The following is a 12,748-nucleotide window of genomic DNA, read 5'->3' as shown; positions in this document are numbered from 1 at the left end:
CATCAGATAACATTAGCCACTATGAGCTACTGGGCATGCCAGATGTTTTCTAATGACTAACATTTTGTTTAATTGCTTTAGAACAATTTTAGTTTTGGAAGGATGGAAATGTTATTTCTTCTTTCAAAAGTGACACTTTTGAAAAACACACATTTTTTCAGCCTGACAAACTGATAGCCACAATTTCAAAACACGGTTGTAAATATGTTGTAGGAGATTAATTATGCTGGCCTATCTGATTCCTTAAATTATTGGTAAATATCTAACATTTAACATCAATATTTCAACAAACACTATTTCATTTCTATCAATTCTTATGAATCTTAAGGTAAGAAGTCTGATTTAGTGATGACATTTATAGAAATAAACAAAGAGAATAAATTTAGAAAGATAGCCTTGCTTGTTAGCAGCTTCAGAGCACTTCTTTTTATTTGTGCCCACATTAATCAATTTCATGCAATTTTATTTGGACCTTTTTCATCAACATTTAATGTAAAAAAACAACAACTGTGTTAATGTTGCCTGTCAATAGCTTGAATTTCACAATAATATGAAGAAATGTTTTTCAGATTTTGTTTAATTCACATTCCCCTCCTGAATCTGATTATTTTAGGGGTGTCACTTTCGTCGGGGTATTATTACCCATTCGGCTACACGGGTGCTGCTTAGTCCAGAAACAGTTGCGGCTTCATCGTCCCACAATGCTCGATTTGGTTTGGTCTGTTCTGGTTTGGCGACAGGATGATGAACACTGTAATTTAATCCAGATTAAGACTGCAGATTTTTTTTTTTTTTCATTTTGCCCTTGTTGCCTCGCATTATTGTTTCATCACGAAAGTCGTGGAGGTGACCGACAGCAGAGGTGGATTACGGAGTCTGGATTGAAAGCACTGAAATGGATTTGCTGCCCTCGGATGTGGACTTTTGAAAGTCCGTGTTAAAATGTGTGCACCAATCAGTGTTGTTGCTGAGAGTAATGAGAGGAGCTGCAGTACCCTGATGTGATCACAATCCTTTATGTTTTCTTCTTCTTTCAGTTGTGTGAATAATACATGAACAATTCAGGGGAGAATGTGTGAGGATGGATGCTCAGTCTGGTTGAGGGAAGTGATATTGCTTTCATCATCCCGCTGCAGCTCCTTTACTCACACAGCTGGCGCTTACATAACAGTTAGCCTGCCTGTACTCAGTCTTCTCCCCTCCGTCTCCCTCCCTCTCCCTTCGCTTCCAACTTATTGATCTGTGTTTGCATTCACAGCCACAACACACACACACACACACACACACACACACACACACACACACACACACACACACACACAATTCAGATGTCAAATGGGCATCTATGCCTTTGCAGATTTTTGAATAGGTCACGATGTATCTTCCTCTGAGAGTGTCCCGTCGTCGAAAAGTCAGAGAGCCCCTTTGAAATCATGGAAATCAATGTGAGTGTGAGGTTTAACAGGAAGCCGAGAGGTCACCGCGTAATTTACAGAAAGCTATTTCAATTTCACAAGTGACCTTTTACCATTTAGATAATTTACTAGTTTGAATGAGCCTAACTCTGTCGTCTCCACTTCATCAGTTTTTGTAGCTCGTTCTACAGAGAGCAATGGAAGCATAGACTCGTGTGGAGTTACATATTAATGCTGTGATAATGGACTTTGGAGGAATAGCTGTACACACACACACACACACAGGCAGTAGATAGACCATTAGAGCTGCCTAGTGGTCCACAGTTGACGATCTTTTCCAGCTACATTTCTCATATTTAATTCAAGCTATCAGTACAAGCATGGTGCTCTGCTGCTGGCCACAGAGCAGCTCCATACACCTCCTCTGAGGGCCTTGCTCAAGGGCTCCTTTTAGGGTTTATTGAAGCTTTTTTTTCACCCATATTTAAACACTCAGCCAGTCTAACCTCCCCCTCTTGGATGTACGTTGTAACTACAGTTGGGAACTGTCGAAAAATTTACAAAATCATGAATCACCTCGCAGGTTATTTTATGAATTATCTCCCAGGGTCAGGCTTCCTTTAATTAATTTTACTCCCCTCAGATGCGTAAGTTGTTATTTTTGCATTTTACTATCTGTCTTTATTATTTTTTGGATGAGATGTTTTTATCAGCACCTCAGGGGGACTCCATACCGCCTGCAGCTTGTACCATTTGTCTCTTTATCTCAGTTTGCTTTCACCATGTTTAAAAACAAAATTTATTTTAGCAATCTGTGCACATTAACTAACGTTGGGACTCAAACAAGACAGCTGATTTCAAGAAAAAGGCCTCACTACAACAGCTGTTTGATCTGAACCTGACAGCTTATATGATTCACCATAGGAGAAATAGAAACGTGTTTTTTTGCTTAAAAATTACAAAAAATGCAAAAGATGTCATCGGCATTACGCTGATTTAATCAAATATTTCTTGTCCAGATACAAAAATGGCTGACCTGCTCTACCAGTTAGCACACCCAGGATTCGACTAAACAACAAGGCGAGGGGTGTGATTGCAATTGAGAGGTAATACATAATTATGCACTGTTTCCTTTGGAAAAAAAATAAAATTAATTGGACTGCATCTGCTGTGTGGGTGTCTAATGAATACTCCACTGTCAAAGCGGTGAGTTCATTTTAATCTCAGGTCTTCAGTGACCTCCAGAGGTCAAAGGACAAGCCTGCATGATTTCTGGGCAAGACCTGTCTGCTAACCTGTCAAATGCATAAATTAGTAACCAGATTCTGTGTCCTCTCCTAACACAGGATCCTCATAATGGAGAGATTCTTGTTACAGGTGATGGAAGACATTCAACCTGGTCTGTCAGTGTCCTCTGTCGTTTAAAAGTGAAAGAATTTGACAAATAGTAAAACGTGTGGCACAATATCTATCTTATATTTCTTTTTTTAAGAGGAGCTTGTTGACAAAATGAAAATGTATTCAAAGACTGGAGCTTATATATTGGGATTTTTGTAAATTATTATATATGAAATGATTGTTGGCTATAAAAACTGATGCTGTATTTCAATGTTGTTGGAACAAATACAATTTTTAAAACAAATTATAGCACCGCTGGTGTCTTCTCCATCTCAATTATCTCACTACATCACGATTTGATCTGACAAAAGAACAAATTAAACAATGCAGCACACATTGTAAATAACAAAAGTTCTCTTACCAGAGTTGGCATTCCCGAAATATAAAAATGTCTTCTGAACAGCAAAAACATAAATAATAAAAAAAAAAGCTAAAGTCCCCGCAGCATTTTCAAATGTCCAAAGCCTACATGTCAGTTTATCCTAAGGTCGTGCTGCAGACAAACCTGAGGGATTAGGATCCAAGCTCACGACCCCCCCTCCTCCCCCCACACCACACCACACCACACACACCACACACACACACACACACACACCACCCCTCCTTCACCAGAACTCAGCCCCACAGGAAACCTCCCGGAACTAGCCTCCCACCCCACCCAACCCCCCCCGGCCTGGGACCTGATGGTACAGTCCTAAAGGTTTAAATTGCAACAGGCTGCACTGACACTGGCTGCATACTGTGTAGTCACTCTGCAGGATTTTTTTTTTTTTTTTTTTTTTTTTTTTTTTGTAACCATCTCTATAAACGATCGTCCACAAAGAAGTCAAAGGTTATTGTCAACTGTCAGAGGAGCAGCCCTCAGATTCAGATTCTGCATTTTCTTTTCTTCTTTTTGGGGCTCAAGGACACTTCAGCAGGGTAGATGCTTGTTGTCATGGAAACCTGAATGTGGGCCTTCAGCAGTCTGCAATCACTGTGAAGAAAACTCCAAGAGTGTGCACATTTGAGATTCTATCTAAACACTACAGCAAGTGGGTTTCAGCACCAGTGTCATGTCTGGATAATAGCTGCCTATAGTTACCCTCTCCCATAAACTGAAGGGCGCATTGCATGAATAGCTGTGTGCCAAAGTGTCCTTGAGTGAGACATTGACTCGCTACAGTAGCTGCTCATCCATCCCGAGTTGCTCCGGATAAGCATATCAGCAAAAATTGGCTGAAACATTCCTCTTCCCTCGAAGCAGGACGGAAGGCGTTCTTCGGGTGTGGATGAGTGCGGAGGTGATTATGGATGCGTCTGAGTGGCACCTAGTGCGGGAGATGGATAATCATAGCTCTCCTGCACCACACATCATTCCTGTGGTTTACATACAGAAAATATACAGACGATGACAGAAGAAGTGTCTGATGCTACAGCGAGAGTAGCCTTTATGGTTGGATGGCGTGGTGGATTGATGCCAGGCTTTCCTCAAATGACAGTATATTATATTATATAAAAAGCTTTTAATATACAGATGGATTACTCGGGCCTCAGGAGGCCTTCACCAGTTTGTGTCTGCAGTCTCTGTGGGTCACAACATCTTTATGGAGTTTGTTTTTACTGGCAGTGGATACACTGCCCTCTGACAACCCGGCGTCAACCACCAACCTCCCTCAGCCCTCAGACTTTAACACTTTTGGACTTTGTCACATAACCTACACCAAATAACCTCCTTCTTAGACCCTGGTCATACGTACGTGCACTTTTCCCACCAAAGCGAAGCAAAAACATAAACCTAACACGATATCCTCTAGTGGACTGATGGGTCTATCACACACTTTGTGCTGCCTCTAATGTGAAAGCTAAAGACGTGATACCTCCAAATGTGGTTGAAAAAGACACTGAAACTCCAGAATTTCTGCTGCTACATTTCTTTCTGCTACATTTTGTCAAAAGGAGTTCTTGAGTGTACATTTTTAGAATTTAATGATAATATTAACTGACATATCATTTAGGCCGTAGAATTTCAAAAAACTCAAGGAGCCACGTAGTGTTAGTTGTGTCTGACAAACAGTTCAAAACTGAAAGAAATTTGATTTGTTACAAAGACAAGCTATCTTCTGTCAATTAAATGACTGATAAGCAAAATATTTTTAGTCCTACATGAAACTACCAAATAATACTTGGTCTGTACACAGGTTAGCTAAAATTGGCTCCTCTGCATCAAGCTAAAATATGAATATCTTGCTTACAGTGCATCCGGAAAGTATTCACAGCGCTTCACTTTTTACACATTTTGTTATGTTACAGCCTTATTCCAAAATATATTAAATTCATTTTTTTCCTCAAAATTCTACACACAATATCCCATAATGACAAAGTGAAAAAAGTTTGTTTAAAATTTGTGCAAATCTATTAAAAATAAAGAATGAAAATATAACACGTTGCTCAATCTGTCGTTAAAGCACTTTTGGCAGCAATTGCAGCCTCAAGTCTTTTTGAGTATGATGCCCTTGACCTATGACCTTGGCACCTATTTTTGGGCAGTTTCTCCTGTTCTTCTTTGCAGGACCTCTCAAGCTCCATCAGGTTGGATGGGGAGCGTCGGTGCACAGACATTTTCAGATCTCTCCAGAGATGTTCAATCTTGTTCAAGTCTGGGCTCTGCTGGGCCTCTCAAAGACATTCACAGAGTTGTCCCGAAGACATTCCTTTGTTATCTTGGCTGTGTGCTTCGGGTCGTTGTCCTGTTTTCATCAAGGATGTCTCTGTACATTGCTGCATTCATCTTTCCCTCCATCCTGACTAGTCTCCCAGTTCCTGCCGCTGAAAAACATCCCCACAGCATGATGCTGCCACCACCATGCTTCACCATAGAGATGGTATTGGCCAGGTGATGAGCGGTGCCTGGTTCCCTCCAAACATGACGCTTGGCATTCAGGCCAAAGAGTTCAATCTTTGTTTCATCAGACCGGAGAATTTAGTTTCTCATGGTCTGACAGTCCTTCAGGTGCCTTTTGGTAAACTCCAGGTGGGCTGTCATGAGCCTTTTATTGAGGAGTGTCTTCCGTCTGGCCACTCTACCATACAGGCCTGCTTGGTGGAGTGCTGCAGAGATGGTTGTCCTTCTGGAAGGTTCTCCTCTCTTCACAGAGCAACGTTGGAGCTCTGTCAGAGTGACCATCGGGTTCTTGGTCACCTCCCTGACTAAGGCCCTTCTCCCCCGATCGCTCAGTTTGGCCGGGCGGCCGACTCTAGGAAGAGTCCTGGTGGTTCAAACTTCTTCCATTTACAGATGATGGAGGCCACTGTGCTCATTGGGACCTTCAATGCTGCAGAAATGTTTCTGTACCCTTCCCCAGATCTGTGCCTCGATAAAATCCTGTCTCGGAGGTCTACAGACAATTCTTTGGACTTCATGGCTTGGTTTGTGCTCTGACATGCACTGTCAAAAATGTTTTTCACGTTATCATTATGGGGTATTGTGTGTAGAACTTTGAGGAAAAAAATGAATTTAATCCATTTTGGAATAAGGCTGTAACATAACAAAATGTGGAAAAAGTGAAGCGCTGTGAATACTTTCCGGATGCACTGTACATATGAATGCATCCTTAATATTACAATAATAGAATATATGACAGTATGATACTGACAGGAGCCTTCATGCTGCAGACTAAATACTTTTCTTTTAATTAATTCACATTTTTTATTTTGAAATACACTTTTCAGTGCAGAATGTTTTGCACTGTGGTCATTCCACCATGCAATACAATACATTAAATGCATAAAATTGCAGCACTGAAAATGCTTTTGACCTTCTGCATTCTCCTCTGTAAACCTGTGACCTGCTGCCACAGTTGCATGTTCACATATGTCCTGGTTAGGAGGTTTGATCATCTAGGCTAGTGTGGCACGTCTCAGTCAAAAATATGTGTGTTGAATCTGAAACACATTGTAAAGTGCTTTGGATGAAAATACTATAAATGCACTCTTTTACAAATCATTTTCAGGGGTAAAATTAACCAGCAATTCAAATGAAAATAAGATTTGAGGAAAGTTTTACAAAATAAACATCATTTGATGTAATACAAGTGTTGATTTGTCGTTTCCCTAATCACCATGTGAGCCTTCAGACTCGTCTATCCAACGTGCTGTTAGACATCACTCTGTAAGACATACCTGCTTAGAATGCAAGAAAAGACATTCATATAAAGTGTTCTGTGAGTCAATACGTTGCATTTACAGCTGGTACCATCACTTTCCAATGATGAATGTAAAAATGTCACTCAAAAAAATCTACAATTTATAGAAGATTATATAGTGTCATTGTTGTCCAAAGCCATAATGTGCACTACTTGTATGGTATGTGCAATTAGTAACATTTGAATTAATCACTAGTTAATATGTCACATTGTGGGATATTTTAAGCCTGACTTAAACAGCAAAATATGATAACTGTTATTAAATGGACAAAATTACACTCATGCTTCTGCATTATATTGCAAACAGTGAAACATTTGTACCACTCAAACATTCTCCATTCATTCCAGCAGCCAGTCTGCCAACTCTCCCACCCCCACCAGAGGACATGGTACGGCCTGCTATGGGACATCATTATTGAGAGTAGATGTCTTGCATAGAGGCAAAGCTCTCTAATCCGAAGGCCAGATAATTCGAGTGCAAAGAGGATTAGCTCCACCCCAGCAGAGCCATTGGCTAAATTTAGCCCCCATCCTCTCTGTCTTCACCAGTCTACATTTAACCCCTCCTCCAAGCCCCGCCCCAAGCATGCGGGGACACTGTCCACCAATCACATGCTGTGGTCCATCATTATGCCATCGTGACATATTTTGACCCGTGCAGCCAAATAATCCAGAATCTCGGCTCAGTATTGCAGCCCTGCCTCCTGATGGTGTTAATGATAAAGGTTGCACGCCTCAATGGGAGGCCCCACTCTGCTGCAGTCATGTAGATGCAAGTTATCCTGAGAAGGAACATTAGTGTTTGGTTTCCCACTCTTCTTCATGATGTCTCTGTCCTCCATTTGCAGAGCTTTGTCCTCTGGTGAACACACTGGGATTACAGTTGATGGTGCCTGCTGTGGGCTAGCCTCGGGAGGAGGGGCGGTCCCTGCAATGCATCTCAGAGACGTCTCACGCACACATCCAGGAAATGAATAGCTTCCAGGGGGAGGATTCTGGGAAAGAGTGATAAACCCACTCCCTGCGTCTCCTTTATTCTCAGTCTTACTTGAACCCACTGTCTACTGCTTCATTATCTTCCTCCTGTGTATTCAATGATGACTCCTGAGTCATACCACTATTTGTTTCCCCTGACCTTTGACCTCCTTGAAATTAGCTGCTTGCTGACGACCAGGGATTTAAGGCTTATTTTACAGATATTTTTCAGTGAAATGCTAACTAAATAGTATGATTTATTTTTGACTATACGCTGAAGGAAATTCATCACTTTATCTTGCTCTGTTGTCTAACATGAACGCTTGGCAACTTTTGCAGCTGTTTGTTTTCACTCATATTTATCTACAATATTGTTTATATAAGCCCCTCAGGGTTTCTTCATCACCCACTCATGTGTCAGTTCTTTTCACTTCTGCAGCTTCCTCTTGTTAAGTGCCTCATCTTCTATGCGTGGGCGCAAAATAACTTTAAGATAACAAGGCAATGAAGAATACAGCAAACATAAACCCTGCTGGTGCAATTACTGCTACAATAGCTTCATGCCGTTTTCCCGCCGCTGACTGGGTCAGTGTTAGGTGGCGAGGATGTTCCACATCATGGTGGATCTCAGGGTTACAGGAAGTCCATCCTTTTGTTGAGGCTCGTATTCCCTCGCTAATGTTTGTCGTACAAAGATGAAAATCCCATTTGGGAAATTAAATCTAATTCTGATTGTCTTCTCGTCTGTAGAAATGTTAATACACAAGTAAACCTTGCTTTAAGAAGAACACAACCATTTGACTGTCTTTACAGAGAAGTACTCTGATGAAATCTAAGTCAACTCCTCTCTGTTTATTCCCCCATTTGTGCTTCTTCTGAATTGCCTTCACGCCTCCTGTTTGCTCCTAATTAAAGAGGAGAGGTATGAGGGCGATAATCTGCAGGGCTTTGGTGAGTGGAAGTGGGATGTGGAGGTGGGATGTGGAGGGTGGGTGGGAGGCAGTGTGGTGTCCGACCTCCGCAAATCCCTCACATCTGATTGGAGGACGCCAGCTTGGCTTAAGTCACCTGATCTGCTCTCTGGCGTGCGTCCAGGACTGCATGTGTAGACACATATGAGGACTTGGACAAAGACAAACAGGATGGTAAACGCTGATATAAAGATGAGGCAAACAGTGTGCTGACAAAATTCATTCACAGTTTTACGGCACTGACAATTATTTAAACACTTCGATTGTCAGGTCTGCAAATGCAAATGTTATTTTTGCCACGTAGAAAACACAACCACACACACACACACACACACACACACACACACACACACACACACACACAACCACACACACACACACACACACACACACACACACAACCACACACACACACACACACACACACACACACACACACACACACACACACACACACACACACACACACACACACAGAGTTTGTTGGACAGTGATTTGTACAGTGGTGTTTTTAGTCTCCACAAAGACAGTAAATCCCAGTTGATGGGATCAACTGGACTTACTGACCGCAGCACCGCGGACACTGACATCCTGTGGACACGCCGGGGACTGAAATTATTCGTAAAATGCTTTTAATTACAAAAACATTCTTGATTTGTGTCACCGAGATCTGGATTGTGACCTTTCACTGACCACGGCGGTAAAAAGCTTCATGTCAGGCTGCACTGGAAATACAATTTGTTGTCGATCTAGGTCTTTTCATGGCATTTATGCATCATCAAAAATAAATAACACCACCAGTTTTATCATTCAACAGGAGCACACACAAAGACAAAGGGATGGCAGTGTTGCATGTCACCCAATCCAGTTAGCTGAATGACAGCAGCATGTCTGGTGCACTGCCGTCTGTGCAATTACGCCGTACTATCATGATAATTCTGAGGTATGTCGTGATGCTCCGAGCATTTTACACACTGAGATGAAGAAAATGAGGAGCTGATGGAAAAAAATCCCACATCCAGAGTCAATTTAAAGTTGACAGCTACAGACAATTGCTTTGAAATATCCTGAGAATTGTTGTACCTGTACGGTTAGCATGTAAAAGGCTCTGCTATAACAAATGGTGGGTGGCAGCTGAGTGAACTGGGCTGCCAAGAAAACAGACAGCTTCAGGCCAGAGGAAGCTTTTAGAGATCTTTTTGATCTCTATGGTGTCTGAACTTTTTATGCTGAACATGACTTACTTTGCCATAGTAACAATGATCAGAAACTTCAAAGCACTACAGTCAGAGCTTCTTGTGATTTTTTTTATTTTTTTTTGGATTTACACAGAGATTTTTTGTTTTAGCTCGTAGGTTTTCATTAAATTTGAAACTGCGCAAATTAATACTTTATATTAACTGTGGATTAAACAACTTTAATGTGACAGGAATCAGAAATAATGTAATGTGATGTGGCGCTTTCCTCGGGTCAACAGAGTGTTTTACGGTCTATTAGCTAAGTTTTTTGGTTTCACGGGCTGCAACTTCACTCTTCAGTCCTTCCACTCACATCGACCATCAGCCAAAATGCTCTGCTAACCCACTGCATGCTACCTGCCCAGCATTAATATCAAACTGACAAAGTTAGCTCAGTGCACCTTATTGCATTTAGAGGTTAAAGGGCCAGATATGTTCTTTAGCTGTTAGTGGTGTCAGCAAGTATTCCACTTGCTTTGTTCACGTTGTCCAGAAACACGACTCCAAATGAATGCTTACGTTGCAACCACAAAAAGCGTATAGATTTCAAAAGTTTGTGTCTTCAGCTTGTTGTGCTGCCCCTAAGTGGCTGAAAAATCAACCGCTGCTGCTTTAAAGCAAGCTGGTGTAAGGGGTCATATATACTGTCATATATACAGCACGATGTTACAATATCAGATGGTTATATTAAATGGGGCCAAAGTATTTCCTTTTTTCAGACTGCTCTGAACACTGTTCACAACAAGCTGACGTCATCTCGTCACAGATTTTTCTTATATGGTCATCTGCTCCGAACATAGCACGCCAACAAAGTACAGAGACAACGCAGGGAGATACTTGTCATTTGGTGACAGCAGAATAACATTTTACTCGCTGTCAACATGTACAAAGAAATATTTAGAAAAAAGTGTTACCTCAAAGAGACAGAAGCTAAAACAACTTGTTTCAAACTCAAAATGAACTAAAGGGTCGCATAAAGGGCTCGTATAAAATAAATAATAGTTTTTTGAACTATGAATCATGTACAGTTACTCTAATGGATCCCAGAATATTAAACAAGATCCATAAATGAGGATAATAGGTCACCTTTCACCAAAATTTCTAAACCAAGGTGGTTGCAAAATCTCTAAAACGTTAAATGATAAATATTCAAAAGCCCCCATTCTGCTGTTTGATATGGTTTGAATTCCTCTACCAATCAAAGCTCAGGTGTATAATTCCCAATCAAACAGCAGTGTTTTAACCCTCTTGTTGTCCTTGGGTCAAAATGACCCGCAGCTGTGTTCAACCAAGTTCTATTTTATTTTTATATTTTTTGGGGGATCTTTGGTGACAAGGAGGCTGTGAAGAAACCCCCACAGCCTCCTATAAAAATAAAAATAAAAAATGTGAAAACAAAATAAAATAGAACTTGGTTGAACACAGCTGCGGGTCATTTTGACCCTAGGACAACAGGAGGGCTAAGTAACAGCAGACCGGCCTAATTATTTTATACAGACAACTTAGCTTACTGACAAATCATACATAATTTTGGTATTGAAGTCTAAACACTTTTAAGCACCCCCTCCACCCCCCAATAGCTTTTTGGACAGCAGAAGTATCCCAGTGCAGGTTTACCTGAAGAAAACAACAAACGCCTGGCAGCCCGCTCTGAGTGAGAAGCCATGTGGACGGTGCTGCTGAGTGTGAGGAGCCTTCCACTGAACTGAGAGTGTATTCTGAAGGCACTTCAGCCAAATGATATGCCTCTCCCTCCTTCTCTCTCTCCCACCTCCTCCCTCCTCTTGCAACTAGTGTATTTTTGTCTCTGTCAAAAAAAAAAAACCAAAAAACAGCCAGAGTAAACACTTAAAACAAAGTGTTTACTCTGGCTGGTTTTTTTCCAGCACTATCGCTTCCATCCTCTTTCGTTCAAGTCTTCCAACTTACAAAACCTCCTTTTATCAACACACAAAGGCAGCTATGTACTTCTTTGTGTCATGCTTGTTACTCCATCTCACTCATGTTTTGGCCCTGCTTCATTACACCCCCCCCCCCTCCCCCCCCACACACACACATCTCTCCACTCCTCCTCCAGACTGCAATAGTGTGTCTAAGTGCAGCTCAGCATGGCGGTGAATAGAGACCATTTTCAATACAACCTGTCTTTTATCTTAAATGGCAGCTTAGTACTGTGATTTATCAGTGATGCTTTTGTTACAGCGGCTAACCTGTGCTGAGGACAGAGTGAAACAGACTGCTGAGTAAGGAGCTCAAAGAAATATTTGTCTGACTCTGACAGGTCAGTCTCTCCTCAACAGGTGACCACCCATCAACCTGGACTCTCACTTCCTACTCGGCTCATAAAGTTACCAGAATAAAGTAAGTGGAATTTTATTAGGATGTGGCGTCATCAAAGATTCCCCACCCGAGGGACGACTGAAATTAATAACAGAGACTTCATCCGGAACTGTGGGCTCACATAGCAAGCCTCACTGAATATGTTTTTTTTCTTCATAACCACATAATAAAAGCTCTGTTCAATCCACGTCACTCAAATGATCCGGAGGAGAGGCTTGATTTTAAAC

This window comes from Embiotoca jacksoni, unplaced genomic scaffold, assembly GCF_022577435.1.
Source record: "Embiotoca jacksoni isolate LCO1_2020_lvr unplaced genomic scaffold, fEmbJac1.0.p SCAF_6, whole genome shotgun sequence".
NCBI classification, from domain to species: Eukaryota; Metazoa; Chordata; class Actinopteri; family Embiotocidae; genus Embiotoca; species Embiotoca jacksoni.
Note: the sequence above shows the minus strand (reverse complement) of the source record.